Here is a 26,350-nt window from a genome sequence, read left to right as displayed (position 1 = left end):
TGTCTTTAAAAGCCGACTGCTCGCGAGGCACAATTGTTCGGCGGCAACACGATATATATAGCACTGAATCTTACATCCAATGTAGTGCTCGTGAGATATTTCTTCTATGCGTTGTTGTACAATGAAAATTCGCAGCGTGCACTTTAGATAAAAGTCGACTGCGGGTCTCTGTGTCCAATCACAGTCGTCTGCCCCTCATTGCCATTATCAGCGAATGGCATGTTTTAGTGTGTGGTGTTGCCAATTTCGTGTAATAGGGAGGTGATCACCGTTGCCAGGAAATAATCATCATGATTTAAATTGGCTGCGCTATACCTCAAACTACCTCTTATGCTACCAAGGTATGTGTAATTGTTCTAAGTTGAGTGAATGTGTAATCGAAGCATATTCATCATCCTATGTATAAAAAAAACAATAGTACTTGAAATATTTAACTTGCGTATAATTTTCAGCTGAACAAAACATCTATCTATCTATCTATCTATCTATCTATCTATCTATCTATCTATCTATCTATCTATCTATCTATCTATCTATCTATCTATCTATCTATCTACCTATCTATCTATCTATCTATCTATCTATCTGTCTGTCTGCCTGTCTGTCTGTTTGTCTGTCTGTCTGTCTGTCTGTCTGTATATCTATCTATCTATCTATCTATCTATCTATCTATCTATCTATCTATCTATCTATCTATCTATCTGTCTGTCTGCCTGTCTGTCTATTTGTCTGTCTGCCTGTCTGTCTGCCTGCCTGCCTGTCTGTCTGTCCGTCTGCTGTCTGTCTGTCTGTCTGTCTATCTATCTATCTATCTATCTATCTATCTATCTATCTATCTATCTATCTATCTATCTATCTATCTATCTATCTATCTATCTATCTATCTATCTGTCTATCTATCTATCTATCTATCTATCTATCTATCTATCTATCTATCTATCTATCTAACTTACTGACGTCCTTATCTGTGGCGAAGGAAAATTTAAAAAGACCTGTATCTGTTACTTCAGAGTACTTTTTAGTCCTAAATTTTAGCGTTTGGTCAAATTTGGATTCTTTTGGTTGAGCTTCGGCTGACTTCTAAATATCGACTTGAACAGCTGCATTGTTGGCACACCAATATTTGAAGTTTCACATGCCAAAACGAACCTCTTATTATGAGAGACACGATAGGATAGTGGCCCAGAAGTGTCGACCATCTGGTATTGTTTAACGTGTACCGATATCGAACAGTACACGTGCCTATAGCAGTTCTTCTTCATCGCAATGCGACTGCAGCGGCTGAGATCGAACCCGTGATAATAGTGTCAGGAAGCGATAGTTTACCGTTCACACCTCCACGGCAAACCTTGCACACAGTAGTTCAGATCAGTGACTCAACTGATGAGTGAAACAAGACCGTTTGGTTGCAGCTTGCACCTCCCAGTTAACACATGTCCACTTCACAGCTCTTATTGTTCCCACGTATCAGAACTCTTGCACAACATACACTTTGCCCTTCATTTTCTCCTTTTCTTCGCAGTCGATTGCACTGATCCTCGACGTGCGCACCTCAAAATGCTTTCTGCAGCTAAGGCGATTCCACATTGTCTCGGGTATCTGAGCCGCCGCAAGCTTTCTACACTTCGCGTGCGCTGCCTCCACCAATTTGCCCCATGACGGCGTCGCTAAGTATCTTATCGAGTGACACCGTGTTATGACGGTTTGTTTGTTCACTTCACGATGACGTCCAAGAAGTTTGTAATTGGATAACTCCTGATGATGCAAAAAAGGTAGCGCGATCAAATGGCATCATGTGACATTAAGGACAAGTGACATTTAGGGCGCCAAAGGCACGCATATCACACATGGCTTTGCGGGAAATTTTATTACGGAGGTTATTTTGCATAGTTTATGTTGTTGTGAACGCTGACAAGGTCTGGCGATTTGCCGTCAAGAGAGATAATTTCCTATAGAACACAATTTTGATTCAGTCAAATTTTGTTAAAGTGCGTTAAAATAAAGAACAGGAAGAGTTCTTGTAATCATGTGGCAGCGTTAAGCCTAACTCAAGGGCTATATTGCGTTCACAGAGAGGGCTAATGCATGGCCTGCGATATTAGTGCATCGAGGAGCGAGTTTCTGGGGTCTGCATTCACTGTAATAAAGAGTATTTCATTGTTCTCATTCGTATCGGTAGTTAGTCAGCTCTATCACTTCAAAATTACGTTGACGAGGAACGACCAAATACAGGGGGGCACTGTTTGACAAACTCCCGCCAATCGACAAACTTCTGAATGAACACAGTCCTGAATGGACAGTTAGATGGAAGCTCGATACGTCTCGTATAATCACAAAAGTTTCTTCATTATTTAGGCATATAAGCTTTTCCTTCAAACTGCATCTTCCTTCAATGAAGTTATTCAATTAAGTGGTTGAAGACAGCTCAGTCTTCGGTATGTAAACCTTAGACGGAGGCGCTAAGCTTCTGCAGAACATAGTAATTTATAAAGCAACCCATACTTCTGTTAAAAATTTCTAGAATCATATGACACTTGAAGTAAACGACTCAAAGTGCTTTGTAGTATTAAGAGCTAGAGGAGGTTCTCCTGAACCTTTCAAAGGTGTGTTTAGATAAAATGTTTAATAATTTCGAGTACTTCGTACTCACTATGGGAGAGCACTCAGCCGTCCCGCTTTAGAATAAATGGTTGTGTGTTTAGCAATAAATGTAAACGATTTAGAGTACAAGGTACTCTACTATGGGAGAGCATAAAGCTAGCTCGACCAATCGTTTTGCTTAAGCTATCAGTTCCAACAGGAGTTATGCGTGGTGCATTCCACATTATATTTTCCAAATATTTCTGACATGTGACAGCAATAATATAATTAAAATATTAGGGAAAGTGAACAAAATTCACTACATTTAAACTTCCCTCTAAGATTTGCTTGGTATTTCGATCAGTGCATATGACTTTTATAAGAAAGTTTTTTTTTCTTCGTGGGTGGAAGAATTTTGTTGTAATGACTCGTGCTTGTGCGCAGAACTCAAGCGTAGAACGTACGCAGAACTGAAGCGTAGGTTCTACTCAGAACAATGTTAAATTTCGCCATATTGGCCAATTATGTTGCGGCACTATTTTAAACCAAACAGAGCATTCAGGGGGATTCGGAGTTGCCATGATGGTGCATTTCACAACATAAGTCAAATGATGCAAGCCGAGACAGGACGGGGTACGATAGAGCGAGAGACAGAAAAATCGATATTCTATCTAAAGAGGTGGGAGGTGGCCTGTGCGAACTAGCTGACACAAGCACTAGGTCGGCTTCTCGTTGCAGACACCCAATAGAATCCATCGCAACGCAGGCTTGGTTGACAAGGGCTACGAGAGAATACTCTATAAAAATAAAACAATAAAGAATCACATACATACGGTTGACATATCAAAAAGTACAAATAATAGTCATGTATATCCACTTTTAGCATTTTTATCATTTATTTCATCAACAGTGCAACCATGTACCATGGGCCGAGAGTGGATTCAGAACGACTGAACTCGAGAAGCTGTCGCTGCCTCGGACATTGAAACATTTTTAATCCTCATGGTCCTCAACACCATGGATAAAAAACGAAGTGAAAGAATGTTTAGGCTGGACGTCAAGCACTGAAACACAGAAACACTATATACGTATTAAGGAATGAACATCTGTACATTCGTGTTCACTTGCGTGCTTTAAGGAAGTAATATCGCATGACGCGTATCAGTTTATGTCCATAATAACAAGAATCGCAGCCGTTGGTTGCAGTGGAAGCGAAATATTTTTACTGCATTTTCTTACGGAGCAGCTCTGTTTTTTGGTCGAATATTTTGTCCATATTTCGTAAAAACAGCAGCTTCTTTTTCCAATAATACACGTTCATACATCGTAGGAGCTGTGGTTTGAAAACACTTCCCTGAATAGTGGTCACTTCTAATTTGCTGTGAAATCTTGTCAGCCTATAGGTCAAGTAGTGTACGAAATTAGAGTTGCCTTGTAAAACGTTTCGTAGGAATAATAAACTGTTTAGAAGCAACTTTTTGTGCCCTTTTATTTCACCTTTCAATATACCCATCAATTAATCAATCAATCAATCAATTTTTGTTTGCTTAGCCATTTTTGTTGCTGTTCAAAACGAATGGTTTTTTTTTTTGAAAAATTGGTGCAAAAATATTTGCACCAATTTCAAAGACGTCTTTCGAACTAGCGGGCAGCGCAACTCATTCCCATCAACTCCTAAAGCATAAACGCGCGCAATTGGTCATGTTAACATGGTCACCACGGTGCTCTTTGTCAGCCTCCTGGATCCAGAGCATTTTCAGCATACTTTTATAGTAGCCTCATTCCTGAATCAATCTGTTGCTTTGAATTGAAGATGTCGAAATTATATTCAAACACTTCATTACTAACCACAGCTGGTGCTTTCTTTGCTGCGATCTCAGCCCCGTGAATATCAAGAAAGCAAGAATGTTTTTAAAAGTAACAGCGCACGTATTTCATTTTAGCGGACATTTTGTATTCAGAGTTGGTGGTACGGTTATCAGCCGTTGTGTGGCGCTCTTACTGATGTCCGCAGATTAATTCCACAGTGCTTAGGTTTATACTGCCTAAATACCTAAAAACTTTTTGTGGCATATAGAGCAGATAAATATACAAATACAATTTATAGCTGACAATCCGCATATAACTTAGCATTAACGCTATGTCTGTCTAACCTGTCTCGAACTTATTGTATTGGGCACACCTGTGCGACTCCCACAAAGAGTTTGGTCAAAAAATACCTAAACACAATGCAACAAAGGATTGCGAATTCATTACAGTAAAATCCTTTAATGTCAAACCACAAGCGAAATTTCAGCATAGGAGGCATTCTCGCTGTCAACCAGAGCGATGAGAAATATCACTATCCCTTGAAGATTTACCCGATCGACGTGATAATTATGTCTCTGTAATCTTTTCAACGCTTCTAGCAAGCTTTGCTGGATACATGAGTTATGGATGCATCTAACCTAATCCAGGGCATTTCCGAACATCTCCTGCCTATTGATCCTTTATCAACCTGAAATATTGTGTGCTTTTGTTCTTTTATTTTTCTCTACTTTATGTTTAAATTTGACGCTGCTTTGAGCGAGTTTGAGTAAAATTGATTCTCGGGGAAACAGTTGCCATATATTTTTTTACAAAGACACATATCACCATGAATAGTGACATTAGAAAGTGACATCCCATTGACTTTAAGTGGCTTCTAGCTATCTACATTATTTTCTAAATATTCATTTCACACAACTTTGTCACTGACAGTGCTCACACACTGAAAAAGAACAAATTAGAGCCAAAAAACTTCCATAATTTTGTTGCCATTATCTTCAGCTTAGATCACATCGGCTTAATTTTGTATCAAACGCGTAGAGTTGAGTAAGAATCGATTATCTTTAGAGACCAGATTTATTGGCACATGGCGCGCTTATTGCGAAGAATTGTACACGCAAGCTGTTATACTACAAAGTTTGATCTCTGGCTTAAATATGGTAATAATACATTTTGCTGTTAATGCGAAACAATATTCTTTGAAATACATACACTGGCATACTCCGAGTATTGCGGCCAAAAGCCAGAGAAATAACACAGATGTCTCTGAAAGAGTAGGCTACATTAAATAAAAATGAAAATGTATGAAGCAAGATGGCTTCCTCCTCCTAGATACACATGCAGGCATGCTGAACACTTAACTATTCTCGCAGCTACCATAGAGGACTTAGCAAGCAGGGTTCCGGCCAAGTGCACAGACGGGGACTGAAAAAGTTGCGACAAACCACTGGGTGAAAATGCGTCATAATATATGCTAGCGACCAGTGGTATGTCGTTGGTGACTGGTCGCAAGAGACAGACAAGCCGTGGACTTGTTCGTGTACGAACAAGTCCTATGGTGTAGTTTGCGCTATTCGCACACAGATCATCAGAGTGATTTCGTATATTTGTGATGCATTACGCTGCAAAAAGTTTTGCACCAAATTCAAGGACGTCTTTCGAACTAGCGGGCAGTGCAACTCATCGCCATATACTGAAAAGGCATACACGCGCGCGACGCGTCATGTTAACCAACAATACGGGACGTGATTACTGAACTCCAGCATGAAATCAAACTGTCAAAAATCAAGTCAGAATAAAGACCCCCAAGGTATAAAATATGCTGCCACCATAGTTCTATCGTGCCCTAAGAAATAGACTGAAACTTGCCGTTGTGATGCCTGGTATGTTCGGCAATCTTCATGTTACCATCTACAAACTAGTTTGTTTCCGCATCTCATATCTCTCCCCTTCTCTCTCTCTCTTTTTCTCTCTCTACGTTACGCGAAACAAGTCGTGCCAGAGAAAATTTAATCCGAAGGTATAGTTCACACCGGTCAACTTATCTCAATGTTTACCACCCGAGAAACTGAGCTTCGCTTAACAACAGGAATAACAAAAGGGCAGTGCTTATAAACAGTATACGAGTCAGCACTCCGCTTTCTGTGTTCCATTGTTCGGCATAAAAGCCATAAGTACAGCGAACGCGGCGTATTGTTTGGAGAATTGTGCAAAGTACTCGACGGTGCAGTGAAAATCGTCATGGCTCTAAGGAACTTTGGCGAGTGGATGCTAAGAACATTTATTAAGGCGCTGGTAAAATATTACACAAAACTGTGTATTTCATTTGGGACGGCACGTTAGTCCACACCATGTAGTTCTCTCGAAGAACAAAAAATGAAAAAAATTCGCAAGCTCAGAAAGTGATGGTAGCAGCGAGAAAGTGCGTAAGGGTGCAATAATGGCGGATGTTTTGGACGCCATGGTTTGTGAGCAGTGGTGTTAAGGTAATTGATGTTAAAACAGTAATTTGTATAAACGTATTTAGCTTTTTTATTTCTCGCATATCAAAGCATTTAGTGCAACGTATATTTGATTGCTATATGTAATCAAAATAACAGGTCGTGTAAATAAAAAAATGATACTACCCATTGATACTAAATATACCCTTGAAGACCGAAGCGCTGAAAACGGAAGCAAGTACGTGTAGTGTGTGTGAAGCTATTTAGCGTAGATCTTGCCGATCTGTACGCTCTAGGAGCTTCTCGGCATATATAAGCTGCGACTGCACCCGATCTTTATTGTAGCCTAGGACGGATAAAAATTCTAATTGAGCCGAGATGGTTCATACCTTCTGTGAGATAGCGCACTTCTACGCATCGTGTTCAAGCTATGCGAACAAAGATTTCGGAAGTTAATCATTACGACAGTATTGCGACAATGAGCATTCGTAGCCGTGAGCGTAGATAGTTTTCGTTACATTTCTATCGAAGCTAATAATAAACGAGCTGTTTGTTGCAACTTCTACTAGCTAACAAACTGGTAATATTCTCAGAGTGGAAAGGCTGTGGCTCTTCTCAGAAAATACCTGCAATTTGTTTCCTGCCAACAGTTTTAGACACACCATTTCATCTAACAATAAACCATTGGTCAGTACTGCCAGTCAACTACCTGTGTAGAATCGGCATTGACGGAAGCCTGTATTGATAGAATAATTTACATAAAAAGCCTCAATTACTCTCCCACAATAGTTGACATTACCTTGATCAGGTTCGATTGAACATTCATTATCTGTTTATAATATATTTATCGATAGTTTATTTCTTCTGTTCTAGAATATTTCAGCCCCATTTCTCCTTTTCATGCACAGTAATATACCAGCGTTTAAGAGACGCCAACAAATTTTGATTTCTAATAGAGTTTTTTTGTTCTTATCTCTAATGCAATATCGCCACATGTGGGCTTGTGACAAAGTAGCGAAGTTTCTGCGCAAGCGAGAATACTTATCTCGAGACTTACACATAGTTTCTGTAGTATATAGAAAGCGATCTCTGAAAAAATTGGCAGATCTCACGTACAGTGGGAATCCATAATATGCGAAGCACAAATGAGAATGGTTTATATGTCACTTTAAAGTCAGCAGAACGTTACGAGGTGGAAACAAATGATGCCGTACATGACTTCCCTGGCATGATCATCATGTTTGGATGAGTCGTTTACCTTTGTCATCTATTCACGTCACGTGATACCAAATTTAGTATATGTAGAGCTAGCGAAACGGCCGCGAGCACGCTATGAGCGTGGTATGTTATAATCTTACACGACACGCGTGTCAGTGTTATCATGTTTGCGCAAGTGATATATTTCATCATGCATTGACGTCACGTAACACCAGAGTTGGTATACGTGGAGCTAGCAAAACGGCCGCGAGTGCATCATGAAGGGCTCAATATACTCCAGTGTAGCGTTGACGCGCGCGCACACTGTGCACAGTGACGCTACGCTTTAGCAAAACGCGAAAACTCTAGTCTGACGCCAGGTGCGACCAGCCCGACCAGCGTCCGTTGGCGCGGACTCACGGCAAATGGCGCAAAAGGCGACATGCTGCATTTAGCACCAATGCTTTAACCAGACAACACTGCGTCTCCCTCGTTTCGTCACGGAAGGACGCTAAAACGCGCAGAAACGCGCACGCGTCAAAGCAAACGAGCGCGGCGCGCGCCTTCTAGTATATGGCAGGACCGGCACCTGTTGGGCAACGCCTGCGTGACGCGAGGAAATGAGCACCGGTGAGCACACGCACCACGTCACGTCGAAAAGTACTCGCGCCTTGACTGTGGCATGTAGTAATGGTATCATATGACACGCATCTCATTATTATCATGTTTGCATTAGTCACATACCTTCGTCATCCATTGACGTCACGTAATACCAAATTTCATATGTGCGAAACTAGCAAAACGCCCGCGAGCGCTTCATGAGTGTGGCATGCATTCATGTTGTTACATGACACGCATGTGGTAATCATCATGTTTAGATGTCTCATTTGCCCATGTCGCCCATTCGCGTCGCGTAATACCGCGTTTGGTACATGGGAAGCTAGCGAAACGGCCGCCAGCCCATCATGAGCGTAGAATGTAGTTATGTTGTTACATGGCACGCGTCTCATGTTTATCATGTTTGCACCAGTATGATACCTTCGCCAGCCATTCACGTCCCGTAATACCGAATTTGGTATAAGTGAAGCTAGCGAAACGACCGCCAGTGCTTCATGAGCGTGGCATGTAGTCATGTTGTTACACGACATGCATCTCATGATTGTCACGTTTGTACCAGTCACACACCTTCGTCATCCATTCACGTAGCGTAATACCGAATTTTGTATATTTGACGCTACCGAAATGGCCGCGAGCGTATCATGAGCGTGGTATGTAGTCCTGTTGTTACATGACGCGCATGTCATGATTTTTGTGTTAGGGTCTATCGCTTGTGTTCGCCATGCATTGATGTCATACCATGCCAGTTTTGCAACATGTCATGTGACCAAAACCTTGATCATGACATGGATGCCATACATGTCTTAATTTTCATGTTATCACTAGTCAAGTATGTTTTTCATACGGTCCTGTCATGCCGTACCAAGTTATGTATGAATACCTTTATCAAAACGGCCAGGAGAGCTAAAAGTCGTAGGCGGCTAGATAGAAAGAGATAGATGGATAGATACGCTCAGAGTCGCCGAAGTTCGCTAAGAAATGCTTCCCATTTTGAAAACACTGCTTTGCCACAAAGGCAAAGCAAAGAACACGATAGCAACAAATTGGAAGGTCATGCGCAGATTGGCAAGCAGATCAAAACATGCCCCATGTTTCACACGGACAAACGACGCGCGAAACGTACTCACAGGTACAGATGAAAACGAATAAGCGTCCAAGTCGTTATTTCGCTGTGTGTGAAAAGCGCGCGCCCTTCGCGCAAAGGAATCCACAGATGTGCAACGATTGCCGTGACGTTTGTGTGTGTCGCATGGTCATTTTTTTTAATAAATTTGGTGTGAAAGCTCACGCGCAACACGGATTTAACAAACACAGACCAACGGAAACAGAACTTCTGTCAATAAAAAACAATAATAAAGAACACAAAAACAAAAGCATTAACACTGGCAATAGTTATAGATTTTAGTAAAGCATTTGACTGCCTAATAAAACAACAATTTTATGAAACAAACTATAGTGCAACGAAGTGCGCTGTAGCTGCTAATCACTGTTTATTTCTTGCTTAAGTTACAGATACCAGTGTATTTGTGTCAACGATCACATGACATCTTTCCTTAAAAACAAACTTGACGTGCTTCAGTGACATGTTTTACAGCCGTTTTTATTTTTTGTCTACATTAGTCACGTTGTGAATTTCAGTATTGAAGTCGAATTTATCATATACAACTGATTGTAATGAATTGCTAAAGAAGTTATCCATCTGGTCTCAGCTAAACCAACTTAAAATCAACGCAAAAAAAACTAAGGCAATTATCTTTCCCTCCAAAACTAATTTCCTTCAGTGTAATAGTACAGTTGCTATTGAACGTCAAGCTATTGGAATTGTAGCAATTCACCAAATTCTTGGCGTGCATATTTCTTCGTAGCTCACTTGGGACATGCATGTGGATTACCTATGTGAAAATCTCTCCACCGTGACAGTTGTCACGGAGGAGAGATTTCGCGATGTCGTAGTTTGATACCTACAAAAGTCAAAATACATATTTAAAATGATTTATTTTATGCCCCGTTAAAATACCGCGTCTTAGTATGGAGCGCTACTATAACTAATATACGTACAACAACTACTCTAACTAACATACGCTATATTGGTAACATATATATAGACTATTATTCTAGCACTAGATGAACCTTTTCTAGATACAATGGTATTGAGATCGATTACCTTTATACTTTCTGTTTATTACATACTGCGTGACACGTTTTTGGATTCTTCAAGAACCGTATAAAACATTTCATCTCTTTAGAACGTCGTAGAAGTATGCGAACACTAAGAACTCTGAAGCACGGTCACTTTCATATCTCAGGACGCATTGTGAACACTCATCCTTTATTATAAACCACTAATCACTTTAAATAAATGTGATGTAATTCACGTGTTTAGTAAATAAGACTTGCGCTTATATTTCATTCACTCGTAATTCCACATGCTCTGACACTTTGTGCAATTGCATTGTGTGTTATTTCGTCATTTTTAACATAGTTATTATAAAACATGAATTTTTTGCAGCGTTAAGCATTATATGGTCATGCGTTTGATTTTTTTTAAATAGGTAGTAATGCTATAGTAGTAGGATGTCAATATTCTGTATTGCTACCATTGCCCCGCCGCGGTGGTCTCTAGTGGCAAAGGTACTCGGCTGCTGACCCGCACGTCGCGGGTTCAAATCCCGGCAGCGGCGGCTGCATTTCTGATGGAGGCGGAAATGTCGTAGGCCCGTGTGCTCAGATTTGGGTGCACGTTAAAAATCCCATATAGTCGAAATTTCCGAAGCTCTTCTCTACGGCGTCTCTCATAATCATACGGTGGTTTTGGGACGTTAAACCACACATATCAATCAATAATGTATTGCTGCCATTTGCGTTTATTCCTTATAATGTAGGGAAATTTTGATGTATGTAACGTTTTTTTAGCTTGTTATGCACATGTATTTATTTTGTTCTGCTTTTTTAGTGCATTTTTTGTGCTTGAAATGTATTGAAACCGCTGAGTATGTACTTATATTATTCTATTTCACTTTTCTTACTTGTTAGTTTGCTTGCTACTGCAATAGACTGCTTGTACTTACTGCATGCACTGTAGAATATAGTATAGTCTGGTCATTAGGTCCCGTCACTCTGCCTATGTAAATTTTACCTAATAGAACCATCCAGCATATATATACTAGAGAATTTAAAAAAAATGGGATTACCAGGATAAAATTGCTACAAAAATGATTTTGCAACTGCTTCAGTGTTGCGATTGTTTAGCCTCAGTGTGGTATTCATTTACTGTGTTAGGCCTATAGGATGAAGGGTCAAAAAGCCATGCATAGGACATTAGTTCATGAAAACATATTTCTTTTTCATAAAGTCAATACACCGTTCTTGACGCCTTCTTAACTGAATGACTTATACCTCTGTAGAAAAAATGAAGAAAAGCTCTTCACCGTTTTCAGGTCATGTTGATCTTGTGCGTGCGCGTAAACATTCCACTTACTTAACCAGTAAAAGAGAGCCTTAAAAAGATGAAACAGAAAAAGTATCACCACCAGAAAAACATTTGACTTTGTTTCTTTTTGTTCGAAGCCATCGAACTGCAATTAAACGTGAAAGAGTTGATTGTGACAGTAGGCCACTGATGTTGTCATGCAGCGCTGTATCTACTGCTCCAGCAACCGAAACAAGTGTTCTCAATAGAGAGAGAGAGAACCACAACAAACGCATTGGAGCCTCAGGAGCATTGGCTCTTGATGCAGCATCGGCAATCAATATTTTTCATCTCCGACGAAAACTACAAGAGAAAATGAGAAAAAATAGAAAAATCGTTTAAACGAATGGCGCTAGCTTTTTTAAATCAGAAAACTTGCTTTGTTCGGATACCTCCTAATTTGTGTCTGTTACAGGACGTGCATTGAGTGTTAGGTACATGATTTGTAGTTCATAACATGATGCTATGGGTTAGACTTCTGTGACTAAGCCATTAGCAGGCTAGTCACCGAAGACGAATGCTCAAGGTGTGTATCTGTATGTGTCGATCTAATAGCTAAGACGAGGATTTTTACGAGGAGGGCCAAAAAAGTGGATTTAGTTGTCTTTAAAGTTTTTCAGAGGGGACTACATGTTATCACGGCAGATAAAGTGGGCCGCTTCATGTTAGTGCCGCATGGTGTCTTTAGAGAAAAGCAAATCAAGCTGCTACCAAAAATTTCAAAAAAACTGTTTGGAAACCCCCGAAGGTTAAGCAACAAGCTGTCGCGTTTTTATATTCGCTTGAACTGGAAAGCTTGACTACAGCAGTCAAAAAACAAAGAGCTTGCATTTACAGGTGTTCTTTCTTGTGAAACTCACAAGCCCGATCAAAGAATTAGAGCAATAATTTCTGAAAGAAGCACGTGAATATTTCAAGGAGCTTGCTATATTCAAAAACACTTCTGAACTTTGAAGATTCATGACCCGCTAGTAACACCTGAGTTGGACGTTGCCTTAAATATTTGAGCAACCAAAATCTAGGAAATTGCAGTGCCTTCGTTGTTAAGCTGCAAGACATTTACTATTACATCTCCTACGCTTAACTAACAAAAATTGTCAAGTCGTGCATCTGTGATGGCAATGATGAGTCAAATATACGAATGATACAGTGGTATCTGCCGTTGCTTTTTTGGAAATCTTTGTCTGTTATTTGAAATACTTATTCGTTGGGTGGCAGAGTGAAATGTATGTCCAGAATTCAGGGGTCTGCATTGGCTCGAAAGTTGCCCTTGTTTTCAGCGCTATTTCCTTCGCCGGTATAGACAGGATTATTCATAAAGAATTGCTTGGCCCTGGGAAAAACTTTTTCGTTTCTTCATAATTTTTTACTTATATCTCAAAAATACGTGCAAGTTCGCAGTGTTGTGAATGATGTGCAGGTGTTTAAGGAATATGAAATGGATCAGGTTGACACAAGATGTTGCACACAATAACAAGTTGTAGTTCCTTGATTTAACACTGCACCTACAATTAGAACACATTAGTTCGTTGTATATTGCGAGGACAGTCAATTCTTTCATAAACTTCAGATCAGGTTTTTTCAAATTGTAAAAATTGGAGTCGCTGTGTCTGGTCGAACGAGTGCCTTGTCGAAGTCACGCATTAATACTATTATGTTGGCATCTTCACATCAAATTCAAACTCTTAAAAATAGGTGCATACCCAGAAAATGTAGTTAGCGGAGCCGTCGAAAGCATTATTACGTTTTTAAATGGTGCACCTGAGCACACGTCGAATAAGACACACAACGAAAAGGCATTGTTGTTTGATCTTACATTCATCGGTTTTCGCATGTGCTCAAGCTATAGCCAAGCGTTTTGGTGTAGAGGTGTTTTTAGTGCTCGTAATAAGGTTCAATGCATCTGCCGTGAGCTGGACAAAAAATTGACAAAGCTAGCAAAGAAGAAAAATTCTGTTTGCCTTGCAAAACAATGTGCAATATTTGTGAGGTGCAGGACAGGGGTAGTTTATTTATTGCCGTTAACTTGTGGTCGTGAATATTTATATCAGACTAGCTGGTGCAGCAACATTCGCCTTGATGAACACTCAAAATCTTTGAAAATTAGCATTCACTCCCACCTAGCCGAGTATTGAAGCAGCTGTGAATGCTATCCTGTTTGGTGTGACACGATTGTTTTTTTTTATCAGAAACACAAGCTAACTCGGGAATATTAGAAGCGCTTTGTATCAGAAAGCTTGCTGATAAATGCGCAAGCAGCCCTTCCATCGCACTAACAGACCATTAGTTGACCTTTTTGAGCCATACTGGACTTTCACATTGTGCTGAACGTTGTTGATATCCCTTATGAAACAAATTCTGCTAAGGCATGCTATCAAATTTTTCCTGTCGTTTGTTTTACTTGCTTGTTTTTTTTAACGCATACGCACTCTTGAGCTACCCTGGGATATATATTTTGTTACATTTTTTTTTCGACATACTGAGTTGTGTGAGTTCGTGCTTGTTCGTCTTCTCGCCCTCCACTTTCCTGTCCACTGTGTACGAGTCGAAATGTTTCAAGAATGTCCTCATAAGCACTCACCCAAATTTCCATACAAATAACCTAAGTAAGTGTCCTTGCTTACACACTGACTGAACATGTGTCGCTAACATTGACAATGTACTACGTATGTCAGCTAATTAGCTAGGGAAGAGAATACATTAAGAAACAGAATACCAGTACAAGCGGTGTTAACAGCAATTTAGTCAAAAATAACGGGTCAGAGGAAACACAAAACTAGTTTGCATTGCTCTCTGTGCATCAAACCAGCAAACCGTGAAAAGGGAAGGACAAAGGTGGGATCTAGCTAGCGGAAAATTGCAATAATACAGAGCGGAGACAATTTGTTCAAATGCAATGGAAGCGCAGGAACCACCCATTCTCATCTAACTTTGTCCCTGGATAACCCCTCTATGTTTGCTGTTCTTCACTGGGTTTCCACCTATGCCCGTTGCTATTTGTTCGCATCAGTGGAGCGTGCGTACTCGGTGAGCAGAAAACCGAATGAGAATTCTCGCTGCCTCAACCCCTGACCTCAGTGTCTTATGTTCGCTGTTGTCTTCCTCCCTACGTGCGTAGCAATAAAGAAAATGGTTTATGCAGTGTGCTGAAACAAGTGGCACAAAGACGTGTAAATTGCGGTAGTACTGTGTTTGAGTGGACGAATATACGGTTTTAATATAGTTGATTTTACTTTGTCTCACGTCATGGCCTAGCACCCTCACCACCATTCAATCGCTGATGTACGCTTCGTCTATTCTTTCGTGTTGCTTATGCAAATTCGCTCCTGTAAAGTTTCCTCTTCATGCTTTTCGAATACGAAAAACATGAGTCTTCCTAATGTCACGTGCGATTCATGTGAGAATCAGCAGACTCCCCCTTCTTGTAAAGAAGACGTCTTACTTCAATGTAAATGGCGTGGTTTGAGCTCTCCTTCCACACAAAAAGTTCACTTTTTTTGTCAGTTTTAATCAATTACGGGAAAAAACGCGAGACCGTGAAAGAGAAAACATATATAAATCAATCTTTAGAGGCCTGAAAAAACAAAATTAGGTTTGAGGCTTGAATATATCGCTAACGCTAGTATGAGCTGAGCGAGAACAAAAAAAAAAAAAACAAGACCTAAGCCACTAATGTAGAAGAACGTTATCGCAAGCTTGGGTATGATTTCGTACAGTTTCTAGTATATGTGTTGGTTGGAAACGGTCACAAAAAATCTTTGTCACTTACCTATGCTGAGTATCAAACATTACAGTCATATAGTGTTACGTACCAGAACATTATTATCACTTTAATCGGCTGGCATGTTTGTATTATCCAGTGCCCAAAAATGCGCAACTTTCACAAAAGGTCTTGACTGAAACAGAATGAATTTTATTGATGAGATGTCGAAACAAATTTTTAACGCGTGTTGACAATTTTTACTCCAAAATAAATCAAGACTTATAACAATACGGTGTTTTTGATTGAGGTCCTCAAAGAAAGAGTGTCAAGGCCACTGGGCATGCGCAAAACACAAACCACGTTCAAGGCTTTGGTTAGAAACGCCATTTCCCGAGTTTAGCGAGAGCCCCAAAACTTGTCCCAAGAGCATTGCGTGAGACAAATGTGACAGCAGCCATTGAAAAGATAGCCGTCATTCAGTACTATAGAGTGACCAATAATTGTGTGAGCGTCTAAAGCGTTGCAGACTCACTTCGAAAACTCTTCGCTCAGGCTTAACCCAAAGCATGCATACGCAAAAGGCTTTCGGGCCTCGAACTGTAGGAACCTCTATTCGAAGACTCCCCAATATGTACGGCCCGATCCGACTACAACAATTTCCCGTGTAAGAACCGTTATTGCGAAATTGGATATGATGCTGTCGTGCTTTAAAATTACACAAAAGCTGAAGACGAAGTGTTTCAGTGAGGTTAGACATTGAATCTGGAAAAAATAATATTCCCATCAAATACAATTTTTTGTGCCTGTAAAACGTGCACCTCCACTCGCTTACCCCTTATGTTGCAAACTAGAATAATAAAGGAGGGTTGCCCATTTAGAAGCACTTTCTTGTATGACACAGCGACATAAAGGCAGAACATAGCGGAACCCAGGAAAATATAACTGGCAAAATGTACACCTTGTAATCCGAATTTTGTAAATATTTCATTAGGAAAAACAGAAATAGATAAACATACTATTTGTGACTGCACTAGCCGAAGCCACAACTACAACATTACAGCAATTCAGCCTACTTTGCACTACCAGTGTGCAACGAGGGCCGCTGCATTCTAGTATAATTACTCGACTGCAACCTAACTTTGAAAAAAGAAGTTACTGATACGTATATGTGACAGATTGCTTCGTTGCACAAAACTGTAACGCGTCTTTCAATGTCCTGAAGCAAATGTTCAGAACGTATGTAAGAATTCCAGTGAGGAATGATATTGAGAACTTTTTTTCAGGAAGCCAGTAGTATTCTTTTTGATGAAAGTTGTTATCCAGATTAAATAACACTCAGAGCGAAATCAGTTATGCTGTAAAACTGTGTATGCTTATCTGAGAGACCTATTTTTTTCAGCCAAAAGAAGGTCTTCTTCTTCATCACATATTGGTCGAGTATATTATCTATGTAAAATTAACATACAACACACGAAGGGGTACAAATCAGCTGTCAACTGAATATTTGAAACAGAGAAAATACGAGGTATTATACTGGGTGTACCTGCGCCCAGCCTTTTAGCTTCATAAATAAGTCTCACTTTTGGGATTGGTGAAAAAGTATATTCCGAAAGTTCCAAGAACAAAAAAAAAATTGCTGGCATTTTCTTTTCTTGAAGGTGTCACCAACTATAGTGTACTGATTTAACTGCGCTGAAAAGTGCCCATAAATGATGACTTCACTTATTAATTAATTGTATCACCACTGAAATTTGATTTCAGTCAAGTCCTTGACAGCTCGTTTCATGTATGACACGGGCTTTTACGCTGTATTGACCTCGTTCATTTCTATAATACACTATGCTATTCTATACAATGCTAATATGAATCAACATTTGTCTCTCTTGCACATTCTTTTTGTGGCTTTATGTACCTTCAGTGGCAGAAGTCTTGACATTGTTTCCACCTTAATGACAACGATCTTATTCTTGTTTTCCGGCACAGTCCTCAATTTTGTCCTCTAATCTGCCTCTGGTGCCAAAGGCTTTCCTGTTGTTTTTTTTATTCCCGATTCTTCTTATTCCTGTAATCCTGCTTTGGCGTGCCAGGAAAGTTTTCTTTCCTTCATTCATAAAATCCTTCTGCTGCTTCTACTGCTTCTACTAGGGAATGGTATAGGCCGGAGCTTAGGCTGTCAGACGGTGACACAAAGCCCTCGCAGAATAAAGCCGTCTCTACGCGTGGCCTGGCAATGCATCGGAGGACCATAGGTGGGCGAAGAGACGAACACAGGGGCAGCGTAACAGAGGAATAAATGTAAAAAGCACGTTTTTTTTTGTGACAGAGTATTAGAATACGCTACCCACAATGTGCAGACGACCATTGTAGCCACTCAGTGATCTAGGGACGCTGGCGACATGGGCATTTACGCCAAGTATATAGTTGCATTGCTATGAGCGAGAAAACTAGAAAAAATAGAAAGGTAGCTAAAATAACGATATTGAAAAGATGAAGATATCAAGAGAGAAATAAGTATATCAGAAGAGAGAGAAAGCAAGAGATAGGCATGTAAAGAAAGGCATGTAAAACAAGGTTTTTCTAGGCTTAACTGGCCTTCACATTATGGGCACAGACTATCCTTTTCTCGCAGCAATCGTCGAGGTGTTCAATGATCAGCAAGGCTTAGCCAGCGAATCAGCAGATGATGCACATGGTATCACGTTCTTTTCTTGAAGGCGAAGCTCAAGCATCCTCCAAGATTTTATGTTCAGACACGCCGAGGGGATCTTTTTCTAAATATCACTACTACAGAACTTCTTTTCTATAGCATAGCAGTGCCTTATTTTTTTTTTGCTTATAATGCGTGTTTTTTGTCATTTTCAATAAGGTTTTTTTTTTAACAAAGTCTCATCAATATTTTTAAAACCCTTAATTACAGCAAAACGTGAATTGAAAATCAGTATCAAATTTTATTGCGCATATCTGTTTATGAGGCCCGTGGACACATGACACGCCGAGAAACCGAGACCCAAAGGTGCATCTGCTCCAAAATTCATGCCAAAAAACATGTCGGAAAATGTGTCCTTGTGTACCTACAGATACATCACCGATAAGTCGTTAGAAACGAGTGTACGTGAATAACTCAGTTTTCATTCGTGAGCCGGGTAGCGTGAATAGGCTGCGGCTAGTGCTGTTTTCGTTCTGTTCACTACCACACTACTAAACGCGTAACAAATTCTAAAACAAGGGGTACGTGTTGTAGCCGAAGTTTCAACAAGCGGGCTTCTCTTTTTGATGACAGCAACTGAAACTTTAATTTGAACGCTCGAACCGAAGCTTCCATCTTCCTCTTGTTACCTTTTTTTTGTATTACTTAACGCTCGGTATGTTGGCTCTGATGGTAGATGTCATATTTTGTCATTCACTTCTCTTTGGACGCAACGTGTACAGAATTGAAATCAAGACACTGTGCAGTGCGTTTCTTTTTGCCATTGAACCTTTCTGTCGGTTCAAAGAAGTATTGTTTATTAATGTCTTACATGCTCCTAAGCTGACAAAGCTGTTCAATGCAAATAATACCAGGGACAAAACAACCGTAACAGGAAAGCGGTGGTGTCTACAATAAGAAAACGAGGCAGCGTTAAACAGCAAGGTTCAGCCTTCATTTCGAAAGTGCCTAAATGCATTCACTCTGACACACGCAGGAATAACTTATTGTAAGTTCAGTGATATTGCGAAGGTGTCTAACGCTTATACTCCGACCAATTCGCGGATAAGTTCGCTAAACGTACATTAGTGAAAATGTTGTCATCTCGTCGAAGCGGTGACCTACAAATGCTTTTTGAGGTTCGGGTGGACTGTGACTATATTTGATTTCATATTGACGGAGTTTTCAATCACTATGTGGAAATAATTTGAGCTGAGCCACACGTTATTTCAGAACCTTCATGCGAGCTAATTTTTACGCAGTGGTGTAGAATTTAAGTTCAGTTTTCAAGGTAATATGGTGGTCCACTAATTGGAAGATTGTGGACGTCTTGAATTCCTCGCTCTCTATCTGTTTTTCGAAAATGCGGCCTGCATCGCAATAACTCACTTGTGTACAGTAGCGCTACATTGAACAACTGGTAGTTTTAGGAATATAAATAATTTGGCATGAAACGCCTTCAGTGGCAAATAAACGAAATTATAGTGGTCTTTCAAATGGAAATGTAATCACAAAATTGCATGGCCTGTGTTCAGAACGTGACTTCGTGTTATCAAGTAGCTGTTTTATTTGTTAAGAGGTTTATTGGCGGACACTCCGCGATGATTCACGACAGCGACAGTCAATGCGGGGACCGACTCTCTGCACGAGCTGGTCTTCTTCTTAAGAAAAGGGCGACCCACTAGAAGGCACTGGAGAGGACGACCCACTGTTCAAAGGCTTTACCACAACTACCCCGGGTACGAAAAGGGAGCCGCCTGGCGACCTAACAGCTGGTTACAATGAGCGGGTTATGGTAGGCCTTGAGGCGCTCCACGTTAATAATGTCGCGTCCTCGACGGCGCATGTCTGAAGATGGCTCGATGGGTTCAATCAAGTGGTTGACTGGGGAAGTGCATTTGACGACACGGTAGGGGCCTTCGTATTTGGGCAATAGTTTTGAAGATAGGCCAGTTGCAGTGGTAGAGATCGAGAGACAGACGAGCGCTCCAGGGAGGAACGTGGGCGCAGTAGTGCTGGTGTCAGCGCGAATGCCTTTTCGCCGCTCTTGATTATGCGCTGTAAAGGTCCTTGCACGCGCTCGACACTCTTCAGCAAGCTTGGCTGTAGCAGAAATAGGTGCCCACTCAGACGGATCTGGCCCGTACGGAAGTATCGTGTCGATGGTGTGTGACGGGTACCTTCCATATTATAAAAAGAAAGGTGAAAAGCCAGTAGTGCTCTGAGGGGCGGTATTATATGCGTAGGTGACGAAGGGTAGAATGGAATCCCAATTTGTGTTATCGGCGGCGATGTACTTGGAGAGCATGTCGCCGAGCGTACGGTTGAAGCGTTCGGTGAGGCCATTCGTCTGCGGGTGGTAAGCTGCAGTTTTGCGGTGAACAACGTTGCACTCTTTGAGAATGGCTTCAACTACTTCAGACAGGAAGACACGGCCTCGGTCACTGAGCAGTTCCTGGGGTGGACCGTGTCGCAGAATGAATCGTTGGAGCAGAAAGGAGGCCACATCACTCGCTGTAGCCGCGGGAAGAGCGCCCGTTTCGACGTATCGCGTGAGGTGGTCCACAGCGACAATGACCCAGCGGTTACCAGCCGACGTTAGTGGAAGTGGCCCACACAAATCGATGCCAACGCGCCCGAAGCGCCTGGCAGGGCAAGGTAGATGTTGCAGACCTACCGGCGACAGGTGCGTTGACGCTTTGCGGCGCTGACAATCTATGCAGGAGCGAACGAATTTCTGCACGTAGCGGTACATGCCGCGCCAAAAGTACCGTTGGCGAATACGGTGGCAAGTCTTCGATACCCCGGAGTGCGCACATTGCGGATCAGAATGAAAGAATTCGCATATGTCAGAGCGCGGACTGGAGGGTATGACTATTGCCACTGGCGGCCGTCACCGTTGTAATTGCGTCGGTGGAGGAGGTCGTCGCGAACGGCGAAATGGTGGGCTTGACGACACAACGCGCGAGTGGATGGAGTGGATGGATCAGTCAGCAAGTCTATCAGTGAGGTAATCCACTGATCATTGCGCTGTTCAGTAGCAATGGTATGAATGCTAATCGAAGAAATGGCAAGGTGAGACGCTGAGTTGTTGGCATTGTCGTCAGGCAAGGGAGAGCGCAACAGGGCGTCGGCGTCAGCATGTTGCGCTCCATTGCGGTACAGCACGCGTATGTCATAGTTTTGCTGGCGAAGTGCCCACCGGGCAAGACGGCCTGACGGATCTTTCAAAGACGACAACCAGCATAGTGCGTGGTGGTCGGTGACGACATCAAATAGACGACCTTACAAATAAGGTCGGAAGTTTGCAAGGGCCCAGACGATTGCCAAACATTCTTTCTCGGTGGCTGTGTAATTAGTCTCGGCTTTTGTAAGCTTACGGCTTGCATACGCCACGACATATTCCGGGAACCCTGGTTTGCGCTGCGCAAGGACCGCGCCGAGGCCGACACCGCTGGCATCCGTGTGTACCTCTGTAGGGGCCGTAGGGTCGTAGTGGCGGAGTATGGGAGGCGACGTCAACGAACGACGAAGTGTTGTGAAAGCGTCGTCGCACTGTGATGACATCGAAGGAGAGGCCCGTTACTTCCGAGAAGCTTCATGAGCGGCGATATGATAGTCGCGAAGTTTCGAATGAAGCGCCGAAAGTAGGAACACAGTCCTACGAAACTGCGCAGTTCCTTGACGGATGTCGGCTTGGGGAACTCGGTCACGGCCCGAAGCTTAGCTGGATCAGGGAGAATTCCGTCCTTGGACACGACGTAGCCGAGTATTGTCAGCTGCCGAGCTGCAAATCGGCACTTCTTTAGGTTCAGTTGCAGACTGGCGTCGCTCAGACGCGTTAAAACATGCCGAAGGCGTTGAAGGTGCGTCGAAAAGTCCGGAGCGAAAACGACGACGTCATCGAGGTAGCACAGGCACGTGTGCCATTTCAGGTCACGCAGAACAGTATCCATCATGCGCTCAAAGGTGGCGGGCGCATTGCACAACCCAAACGGCATGACGTTGAATTCGTACAAGCCATCAGGTGTGACAAAAGCGGTCTTCGGTCGAGCGTCCTCAGTCATAGGTACTTGCCAGTACCCTGAGCGCAAATCGAGGGATGAAAAGAATTCTGCTCCTTGCAGGCTGTCAATCGCTTCATCTACCCGCGGTAGTGAGTACACGTCCTTACGAGTGATCTTGTTGAGGCGTCGGTAGTCCACACAGAACCACACAGAACCGTTCTTCTTCGTGACTAGAACAACAGGAGATGCCCAGGGGCTGCTAGAGGGGCGAATAACATCGTGGCGAAGCATGTCGTCGAATTGCTCGTTGATAACACGGCGTTCTGTGGGAGATACGCGATATGGACGTTGCCGCAGCGGTGGCTGTGTGCCTGTGTCGATGCGATGCGTAACGGTGGATGTGCGGCCGAGAGAAGGTTGAGCGACATCGAAAGAAGAGCGGAATTTTCGCAACAGGCCCAAAAGCTGGGAACGCTGGCCCGGCGTAAGGTTGTCGGGTATGGAGGGACGAAATACATCATCGGATGTTGAAGCAGACGTCGAAACAGCACTAATTGTACCGGAACTTAAGCAGTGCATGTCATCGGGTTGATCCATAACTTGCGCGTCTTCGATGGGTTCCACGCTGCCGAGACATTTCCCTCGCACCAACGTAACGCTGTACGGAGATGAGTTCACAACAAAAATAGTGGTGCTGCCGTCAGTGAGTTGCACGGTCGCGAAAGGAACCAGCAAGCCTTTTCTTATGAAAACACGATGAGATGGCGCGAGGAGTGCAGCGGTGTCAAAAAGGCTTGCGCAGTAGAGCGACACCGCCACGGACGAGTTTGCAGGCACTTGAGTGTTATCTCTGACGAGTAACTTGCTTGCAGCAGATGGACTGTTGGCCGGCGTCAAAGAAGAGAATTGCGTGAGTTCTATTTCTGCTGGTGCGCAATGAATGACGGTGTCGCGGCGGGAGAGAAAATCCTATCCTAGGATGACGTCGTGAGAGCATGAAGAAATTATGATGAATTCGACCGCATACATCACGTCCTGAATCATAAGGCGGGCTGTGCACATCACTGTAGGGTGAATGCTTTGGGCGCTGGCTGTACGAAGGGAGAGTCCGCAAAGCGGCGTAATCACTTTGCGCAGTTATCGGCTAAGTTTTGCGTCCATCACGGATACGGCGGGTCCAGTATCCACAAGGGCATATGCACGAACGCCATTCACAAGCACGTCTATCACGTTTGACGGGCTTTCCTGAAGGCTTCCGCAGTTCGACAGCGTCGCAGCCCTTGCCTCGTGGACTGCGACGACTAGTTTTCCTGGTCGCCCTCGAGTGGACGTGGCCGCATCGGCGACAGTGAGGGACGTTGTGGAGATGGTGAACGGCGGGTAGACGGAACGGGGCGGGACGACGGTGACATAGGCGGCGGTTGGTCATAAGAGCGGCTTGACTGGCTGGGAAAGTTGGAGGCGACCTGCGGTTGCTGCACACGATTGCAACAGCGTGCTACATGACCGACGCAACCACAAGCAAAGCAGATGGGGCGATTGTCAGCAGTGCGCCATCGGTTCGCAGGTCCCATCCATGTCGCAGAACGCGATTGGCGAGCCGGCTGCTGATATGAGTGCATGGTAGGCGGCATTCGGGGCACGTGGGTGACGCCGGCGTATGTAGGCGAGACAGTTTCTCCGAAGGCCCGGGGCCTCGCGACGGTTTCGGTGTAACCAAGGGGAACAGCGACAGAAATCGGTGGGGGTGGCCTGGCGATAACTTGGGCGTAGCTGAGTGGCGCAGATACAGGAGGTGGCTGGTGGTATTCAGGAACGACCTCTGTGATTTCCTGCTGAATGGCTCGGCGGAGCGGAGGTGGAAGTGTACTTGGTGGCAGTTGAGCATGTTGTGGGGAAGCAAAAGTCAGTAAGAGACCTGGCGGGCAACTTCCTCACGCACGAACGACTTGATTTCGGAGAGCAAGGTCGCGTGGTCAGGAAATGCTGACAAGGCCGAGAGATCAGCATCACGTGGTGGCGGTCGACGGGTCATCAAACGCTGCCGCCGCAGCCCTTCGCAACTTCGGCATAACGTAATGACTTCTGCCACAGTGCGGGGGTTCTTTGCCAGGAGCATGGTGAAGGCATTGTCGGCGATGCCTTTTAAAACATGCGTGATTCTGTCAGCCTCTGACATGTTCAGGTCGACTTTCTTGCACAAGTCAAGGATGTCCTCGATATAACTTGTGAAGTACTCGCCGGTCTGCAGGGCTCGTTTACGTAAACGCTGTTCAGCTTGCACCTTACGAACGGCCGGACGGCCGAACACATCGACGACAGCGGTTTTAAAAGCGGACCAAGTCGTTAAATCAGATGTGTGGTTGTTGTACCACATGCCAGCCACACCCGCGAGGTAGAAAAGCAGGTTGCCGAGTTTACCTGCCTCATCTCAATGGTTGGGGAAGCTCACGCGTTCGTACATGGCCAGCCAGTCCTCGACGTTAGTTCCATCCACGCCGGTGAAGACAGGAGGGTCGCGGATGCGGGGGACACCGGTACATGGCGTCGGCGTAGGAGGAAGCGTTTTTGGGGCGGTGTCTTGGTGCATGGTTGTAGGCACGGTACGGGATCGAAGCTCCAAGGGCATTGAATTCGGACCGAATGTGTTTGAAAGGCACAGCACTCTCAGCACTCTTCACCAAATTGTTAAGACGTTTTTGGCGGACACTCCGCGATGATTCACGACAGCGACAGTCAATGCGGGACCGACTCTCGGCACGAGCTGCTCTTCTTATGAAAAGGGCGACCCACTAGAAGGCACTGGAGAGGACGACCCACTGTTCATAGGCTTTACCACACAATATGTAGAAACTCATATGTTTGGGACATTTCGGGAACGCTTGCATACGCTTGTATATAGAACTTGCAATGCTAACACAGACAGGGGTGACCACGAAGCGTTAGTTGCTGTTGTGAATAAATCCTTTCAAGTCACACTAAGGTTTACGGTAGGGCTATTTTGTACGAACGCGCTGTTCAGAGTAGGACAACAGAATATATTCCAATGTTGAAACTCCATCTCTTGTGAAAATGTAGGCCGCATAACGATGTCAAGTGTTGGAAGTCACACTATGATAAAGGTGAGAGAGGTAAAAACTTATGCGCACCGAGATTCCGGCACCGTTGGAGTGAAACCTAGAGGGTCGGATTTCGTAAAGCCTATTAAATGCTCTCCGGGGACGAATACCAGAAACACAGTCTGAAGGTACCCTCTACGCTATTAGTAATCCTCTTTGTGCGAAGTAGGTAACTACACATTGTGTCATCATTTATCATTCGGTGGAAAGGCGAGGTACCGGTAACAAGTCTGTAAGACAATATTTGAACTATGCTGATGCTATGTCTGATGACAATGAAGAATCATCACTGGATCTTTTTTAAAGAAGGCTAAGTTTGAACGGCCAACATAAAAAATTAACATGCTTTGCCACCTGATTGCTATTGTTTTTCTAGTACCATGCGATGTTAGCATGGGGAACATGAATCTTTTCCTGACGTGGTGGCTGTGTATGGGATCTTTGTGAAAGAATGCGAAGGAATGGAGTGCAAGCATTCTCTGCGCACAGATTCTGTTTCTTTGCGAGTGCTACTTCACGTTGCTTTACCGCGTTGTCTGTTGAAGTTCGCAAATCGAAGGTACTCCGTCAATCCCATGCATAACTACTTTGGGGAATAAATACCATCGGGTTTTGCTCTGCCATGGCGTGTGTTTACTAAAGTAATTACTGCAATACCTGGGATATGTCAGAATAAATCCGGTGAAAATTCTATGATTTTCTAGATTTGAAGTTCACACGAACG

The sequence above is a fragment of the Rhipicephalus microplus genome, chromosome 2, assembly GCF_043290135.1.
Source record: "Rhipicephalus microplus isolate Deutch F79 chromosome 2, USDA_Rmic, whole genome shotgun sequence".
Lineage (NCBI taxonomy): Eukaryota > Metazoa > Arthropoda > Arachnida > Ixodida > Ixodidae > Rhipicephalus > Rhipicephalus microplus.
This window is presented reverse-complemented; position numbering follows the sequence as displayed.